At 42.9% G+C, this 7,601-nt stretch overlaps 1 protein-coding gene across 1 annotated transcript in view; it reads right to left on the bottom strand.

Moving 5' to 3' along the window:
• MAP2K4 (mitogen-activated protein kinase kinase 4) overlaps window positions 1–7,601 on the bottom strand; it is a 152,696-nt gene that overhangs the window by 15,866 nt on the left and 129,229 nt on the right. The gene's annotated exons all lie outside the window — the stretch shown is intronic.

Below are 7,601 nucleotides of genomic sequence, written 5' to 3'. Positions count from 1 at the left end.
AGATCGAGAGAGAGAGAGAGAGAGAGTAAGTGCACATAAGCAGGGGGAGCAGGAGGCAGAAGGAGAAGCAGACTCCCAGCTGAGCAGGGAGCCCGACACAGGACTCAATCCCAGGGCCCCAGGACCACGACCTGAGATGAAGGCAGACACGTAACCCACTGAGCCACCCAGGCACCCCTAAACTGCTCTTTGATACAGTTTAATCTGTGTCATGTTGGGAAATTCCTCAGGCTTATCTGCCAACTTCCCCAATTCTGTCCTCAATTGTTTCCAGTCTACAGTTCATCAAATCTGCTGTCCTTTGTAATGATATATTTTTTCATTTCTAAAACTTCTAATAAGTTTTCATATCCAACTATTTCTTTCATTGCTGTTTTACTTCTTCCTCAGTTTTAACAGAACTTACACCTTCACTTCCTTGGACATCCTAAATACTTTAGGATTTTATTTTTAACTATATTCGAGACTATACCATAAACTCAGCTTGATTTAAAGTAAACTCACGTTCTGTTTTATTAGTTCATTTTCTTAGCATTAGATCCCATGTATTTTGGAATTCGGGTTTGCAGGGTGTGCACGCTTATCCATACCTCTGTTCAACAATTCTCTGAGCGCCTACTAAGTACTATGAACTGAAGCAACAGCTAGACAGACAGCAGTTTCATATGCTCGGGTCCACCGGTATAGAACAAGGTCCCATAATGGCTCTTTGGAGTTCCTGTCCCCTGCTGACGTTAGGATTATTACAGACCCAGTCCTCTGGTTATCTATGACCCCACCACTGCAGCAAACTGTGGCCCAGGCAGCGACTGACACGAGTATGTCGTTCACTCCCCAGATTCTGTCTTCTAAGCAGAGCCGGATCCTGTGGATCCCTGTCTAGAAAAGAGCACTGGTCAACCTTCGATGCCGCAGGAAGTAACGTCCCAGCTGCCACTGCCTGCTTCTAGGCCTGGGGAGAGCAAGGCCAAAGCCGCAGACCTCCACAGCATTTTATACGTCCTTCCATCCAGCTGCCATCCACGCTGATATTTACTTTGTAAAGCTGCCACGACTTTTTGGTTTTCGATTTTTCCATGTCATTTACTGGAGCAAAAAGCTGCCAACGTAGAAACTCATAATGCCACATGAGTAGGAGCGTTGAACCAAATTATTAACACTATCTTCTGTTTCAGAATTCCTGCTGCCATTAGCAATCATGTTAACCCCAACTAGTTAAGCCCCGTCACCCAAGAAGGTAGCCACATGTCAAGTTCATTCCAATGAAATAAAATTTTAAAATGTATTCCCTTAGCCACCTCTCAGGTGCTCTGGGCTGGGCAGGGAGGGCTGCGACACATTTCCATCATCTCCAAAAGTTCTGCGGCAGCCTCAGACCCACTTTTCAGTTTACTGATCTCCCTTCAATTACGCTGAATCTATCTGCTGCTTTTCATCCAGCTACTGAGTTTTCAGTTTATGCTTTTTATGTCTGGACGTTCAGTTTGGTGCTTCGTAAGTTTCTGTTTCTTGCTTATATTTCCAAGCTTCTTCTTTGTTTTTCTTTAAATTTATGAAAAACTTCTTTCTGACTCTCATTATTCTCATATCTGAAGTCCTCAGATGTATTCCTGCTATCAGTCGTTTCTACTAGTTCTCATTCCCTGGATGAATGTTGGAATTTCTCCTCAACAACTCATACTGCTTTTGACTTTACCTTTGGGAATTCTTGGGTCCCAGCTTGAAGGATCTGGTCTTGCTTCTGCCGATCGACTGAGTCTTTCCAATCAGTACCCTATTACAATACTTACCTGCCCTAATTTATTTCTTTAAGTCACTTTTTTTTTTAATTGAAGTACGTTGATACACAATGGTCATTGGTTTCAGGTATACAACAGTGATTCAACAAGTCTATATATTACACTGTGTTCCCACCTGTCACCATACAACGTTATTACAGTATCACTGACCGTGTTCCCTACGCTACACCTGTCACCCTACAACGTTATTACAGTATCACTGACCGTGTTCCCTATGCGGCACCTGTCACCATACAACGCTATTACAGTATCACTGACCGTGTTCCCTATGCGGCACCTGTCACCACACAACGCTATTACGGTATCACTGACCGTGTTCCCTATGCGGCACCTGTCACTGTACGCTATTACGGTATCACTGACTGTGTTCCCTATGCCGCACCTGTCACCGTACAACACTATTACAGTATCACTGACCCTGTTCCCTATGCTGCATCTTTCATGTCCATGACTTATTCATTCTACGGCTGGAAGCCTGGACCTCCCACTCCCCTCCACCCATTTCACCNTGCACCTTTCATGTCCATGACTTATTCATTCTACGGCTGGAAGCCTGGACCTCCCACTCCCCTCCACCCATTTCACCTATCTCCCCTCCCTCCCCTCTGTCAACCAACAATTCTCAGTATTTATGGGTCTATTTCAGCTTTTTGTTTATTCATTTGTTTTGCTTTTTAGATTCCACATATAAGTGAAATCATTTCCTTTGTCTTTCTCTGACTTGTTTCATTTAGCATGATCTCCTCTAGGTCCATCCCTGTTGTAACAAATGGCAAGATTTTCTTCTTTTTATGGCCAAGTAATATTCCTCTATTCCACTGCATATGTGTGTGTGTGTATAGATATACACATACACACACAGGCACGCACACACATACATGCACACACAACCCCCCCCAACGTCCTTATCCATTCATCGATGGATGGACACAGATTGCTTCCATATCTTGGCTACTGTAAATAATGTTGCAATAAACGTAAGGGTACATATATACCTTTGAATTAGTTTTTTCATTTTTTTTGGCTAAATACCCAGTAGTAGAACTACTGGATTATATGGTATTTCTATTTTTAATTTTTTTAGGAACTTCTGTACTGTTTTTCACAGTAGTTGCACCAATTTACATTCCCACCAACAGTACACAGAGGATCTTTCTTCTCCAGCTCCTTGCCAACACTCATATTTCTTGTCTTTTTAATTCTAGCCATTCTGACAGGTAGGAGNATATGGTATTTCTATTTTTAATTTTTTTAGGAACTTCTGTACTGTTTTTCACAGTAGCCGCACCAATTTACATTCCCACCAACAGTACACAGAGGATTTTCTTCTCCAGCTCCTTGCCAACACTCATATTTCTTGTCTTTTTAATTCTAGCCATTCTGACAGGTAGGAGGTGATATCTCATTGTAGTGTTGATCTGTTTTCCTTGATGATGAGTGACATTAAGCATCTTTTCACGTGCCCTTGGCCATCTGGATGTCTTCTTTGAAAAAATGTCTACGCAGGTCCTCTGCCCATATTTTAACTGAATTATCTGCAGTGTTTTGGTGTTGAATTGTATGAGTTCTTTATATATTTCGGATATTCACCCCTTATCGGACATCTTACCTCCTGTAGTTTCTGATTTCACTTAGCTTTCGAACTCTGTGGACTCCTTAGTTTTGTACCAACTCGGATACATTTAAAAAGATAGCATAAAATGTTTATCCAGTATTTTGGTAGTTTCAGTGCAATTATTGTCCAAGACTGAATCCAGCCTAAAAACCTGCAGTCCACACTCATCATTCCACAGCTGTTTCTCCACTCTTCGGGTATTGCTCTGATTTTGTGTCTTTCTTCGCTGGTGTGTACGTTTATGTGTGCCTGTTTGAAACGGAAGCTTGTCAAGTTTTCTTTATCTTTGCAATGCATAAAACAACAGCAAAATATTACAATATCCCTAGACATGACGCTTTTTTTCCCCTTTTAGTTAATTTGGTCTGGTACTTTTAAGGACTCAAGTTTTTCTTCAAGTAAAGATCATTTTCATCTTAATTCTCTGTCCACAATCAGGTAAGTGGAATCTCTGGATTTTTTTTCTCCAAGGCTCTCATCATTCGTCTTCTGTTCATCTTTTTATCCCTTTCATCTGCAAGATTAACTCAAGGGTGTTGCCTACGTCAGAGATCCAGTCAACCCGGTAACACCCACTTCGCTATGTACCAACATTGCCTCCCCCTTCGATTCAGAAACCATGTCTGCTACTTGGAAACTTCCTGAATTCAAATTAGTCCGTTCTCAGCAGCTTCTTCCCTGACTTTTCCAGTGGCACATTTTACAAGGGTATGTTTGTTCCAGTTTTTCAGACAGATACAATTCTCATCTCATCTTCAGTTCTTTTTCTTTGTGCCCCACAGACATCCATGCTGACTAAACATCGCAAGCTGACTCTGGTCACAGACCTCAGTGACTGGGACAAAGAGTGGAGAGCCCTCCCTAGAGCACCATCATCTCGCCAAGGGATCTGTTTCCTGGGTCTGTGGGAACAGCTCCCACCATCCTCCTCGGCCGCTAACCAACACAAGTGTCCTCACAGGGAGTCACTGCAGCAAAGCCTGAGCCAAGTGTAAGGCAGGAGTGAACACTGCCACCGAGCCCCAGCCGTGTCTGGGATCCACTACGGAAAACACTCCCTCAAGAGATTTCTAGGATCAAGATGTGCTTCCTAATGTGGCCTGGCCCCCAAGCTGCCTCCTCTCCCAGGTCCTCTGTGCCAAGCTGAGGAATTCCCGAGCAGGTCTCATATCCTGCCTGTGGCATTTTCCCTCTCCACACAGCAAACTGGAGACCAGTCGGCCCATCCCGGCATTCAGCCTCATCCTCCCAACTTCACAAGAACTCCTCAAGGATAGTATTTTTGCCCCTTTTCAGAACAAGTGAAGGCTTTTAAAAATTCCATTAATGCTTTAAAAATAGGAAGTTAGGGGGCGCCTGGGTGGCACAGCGGTTAAGCGTCTGCCTTCGGCTCAGGACATGATCCCGGCGTTATGGGATCAAGCCCCACATCAGGCTCCTCTGCTATGAGTGCTTCTTCCTCTCCCAGTCCCCCTGCTTGTGTTCCCTCTCCCGCTGGCTGTCTCTATCTCTGTCAAATAAATAAATAAAATCTTTAAAAAAATAAAAATAAAAATAGGAAGTTAAAGCAGGGAGGAACGTAAACTGTGTGCTGGTATCGTCACTTTGGTCCCTAAGCCCTCATCTCCTTTTTATTCCTTTAGCAAACTTTTAATTGAAGCATATTTTCAGCAAAGAACACACATCCTAAGTGTAGAATAAAAATAAGAGGAACCTTATTCTGACCCTATTACCTTTTATTCCTTCTTGTCTGCTTTTTAAATTTCATGTAAATGAAACCATACATGCTGTCTTACGTCGTCCTTCTTTCACTCAATACCGTTTGAGATTTACCCTGTTGCCGAGCGTGGCAACGGCCCCCCTTCGATGCCGCATAGCGCCGTGGGAACAACGCTAGAACTTACTGTCTACTCTACTGTTGATAGAGGCGTCTCTTTCCCGTTGGAGGTGATTAGGAATATGTGGTTCTGGACATCCTTACGTGTGTCTTCTAGCATGCTTCTGTCTGAGCTTTCGCGAGGCACGTACTTGGGACTTGAACTGCTGGAGCACACCGTATGCACCAGCTGTATTCCACCAGCTCTAGGAGATCCTGCCACAGCTTCTCAGAGGGACTGCTCCAACTTACAGGCCTGCAAGTACCGTATGGGACTTCCAGTTGCTTCACATGGCCCAGGTACCATCAGTCTTTTTAAACTGTAGTCATTTCTGGTGATTGTAATTGTGTTTCATTGTAGTTTTGATTTGCGTTCCCCTGATGCCAATAATGCCGAATGAACACCCTTTCATATGTTTACTGAGCACCTGAATGTCATCCTTTTAAGCACCTTTTCAAGTATTTGGCCATTTTGGGTTGTCACTTTCATATTTATAAGTGTTTTGTACTCACGAGCACTCTTTACATATTCTGATTGAAATCCTTTTTCAAAAATCTGTATGGCAAGGACACTGCACGGTTGGCATTTTATTCAGTGGTGTCTTCTAATCAACAGACATTCCTAATTTTAACAAAATCTCTTCTTTTATGCTTGGTTGCTTTCTGTGTGCTGTTGAAGAAATCTTAATCTATCCAAAGGCCATGAGAATATGTTCCCGTACCTTCCATACGTGTTTAACTTACACGACTGAAGAAACTCAGTTTGGCCAAAAAACAGCTCAAGGGGAGGACTGAGAAATGTGACTAGAGTGATAAACCAGGTCCAGATCATAATGGGTTTTGAAAGCCATGTTAATTTAGAATTTTTTTTTAAGGGCCATGGGCAGCCTCTAGACCAGGGCTCCCCAGTCTTTTTTAATCATTGCCCCTTCCTTCCTGTGAAATTTAAACATATCTGTTTATATTCCGTAGCAGCCCTCTGGAGGGCTGCAAACAGTTATGTTACCCAAGAATTTCTGCCTCTCCAGAACACGTTTTTGCCCCCTTTGGGGTGATGATGTCACTCTGTTATAAACTCTAGACAGTTTTAAACAAAAAGTAACATGACCAGACATGCACCATAAAAAATACAACTCTGACAAAAAGGAGCGTGGTCTGGAACAGAGTGATACTGGGCTATGAGGAGAGCCAGTAGAAACCTGAATGGTCCAGGTCAGAGAGGACAGAAAATGCCCCAGGACAGTGGAAGGGAAGATGGACAAATGTGGAAAGCTGATAGAAGCAGGTCCTAAAAACAGATGTACTTCTGACTACAGCCCCGATGATCTGGAGAATGACCTGCAACCATGCACCTACTCAGGGAAAACAATGAGACGCTGATGTCTATGACCATTATCTGTAGGGGAGAACTGGCACCAAGAGACACAGAAATAAAAAATACACGAGCACTACACATGTGGACAACAACACCAATAAAGAGATCAAGGGATTAAGAAGAAAGCAATTCTGGTGGAGGGTTCACAGGTGATCATTTTAGAAATTCTGCTCCACGAATCACACAGATTAACCAAATTGCTTCATTAAAATGGAATATATACAATGATCGCATGCAATTCTATGATCTGCATACTTCTGTGCAAACTGGTAAAAGTAGATATTTTTAAAAAGGAAGAAGAGCCAATTTGAATCATCCTAACGGCCTTCTTCCTAGAAAACCTTGAGGTATTCCTCTCCCCCTGGAGAGCAAAAGTAGAAATTAATTACAAAAGATGAAGTATTTTTCTAATTGTATTTTCTAATTATTCGAATATTTCCTAATTATTTGAAAAGAGGGCAATGCTAGACCGTGAAACGTAAGTCTTAAAGGGACTAGAGGAGCGAGAAACGGCAGTGCTGGCAAGAAAAAAATTCTGAGGAAAAGAAAAGCATTTTCAAGAAGGCTTTTTGCTCATAAACATATCTTTTTTTTTTTTTTTAAAGATTTTATTTATTTATTTGACAGAGATAGAGACAGCCAGGTGAGAGAGGGAACACAAGCAGGGGGAGTGGGAGAGGAAGAAGCAGGCTCATAGCAGAGGAGCCTGACGTGGGGCTCGATCCCATAACGCCAGGATCACGCCCTGAGCCGAAGGCAGACGCTTAACCGCTGTGCCACCCAGGCGCCCCTACATATCTTATTTTTAAATCATGTTGGATAAATTATCAAAAATATTCAAATGGTAATGAAACAGGTTTCATTTTAACCAAGGACTGAGGGGCGCCTGGGTGGCACAGCGGTTAAGCATCTGCCTTCGGCTCAGGGCGTGATCCC

This window comes from Ailuropoda melanoleuca, chromosome 17 (genome assembly GCF_002007445.2).
Source record: "Ailuropoda melanoleuca isolate Jingjing chromosome 17, ASM200744v2, whole genome shotgun sequence".
In the NCBI taxonomy this organism is placed as follows: domain Eukaryota; kingdom Metazoa; phylum Chordata; class Mammalia; order Carnivora; family Ursidae; genus Ailuropoda; species Ailuropoda melanoleuca.
This window is presented reverse-complemented; position numbering and strand designations above follow the sequence as displayed.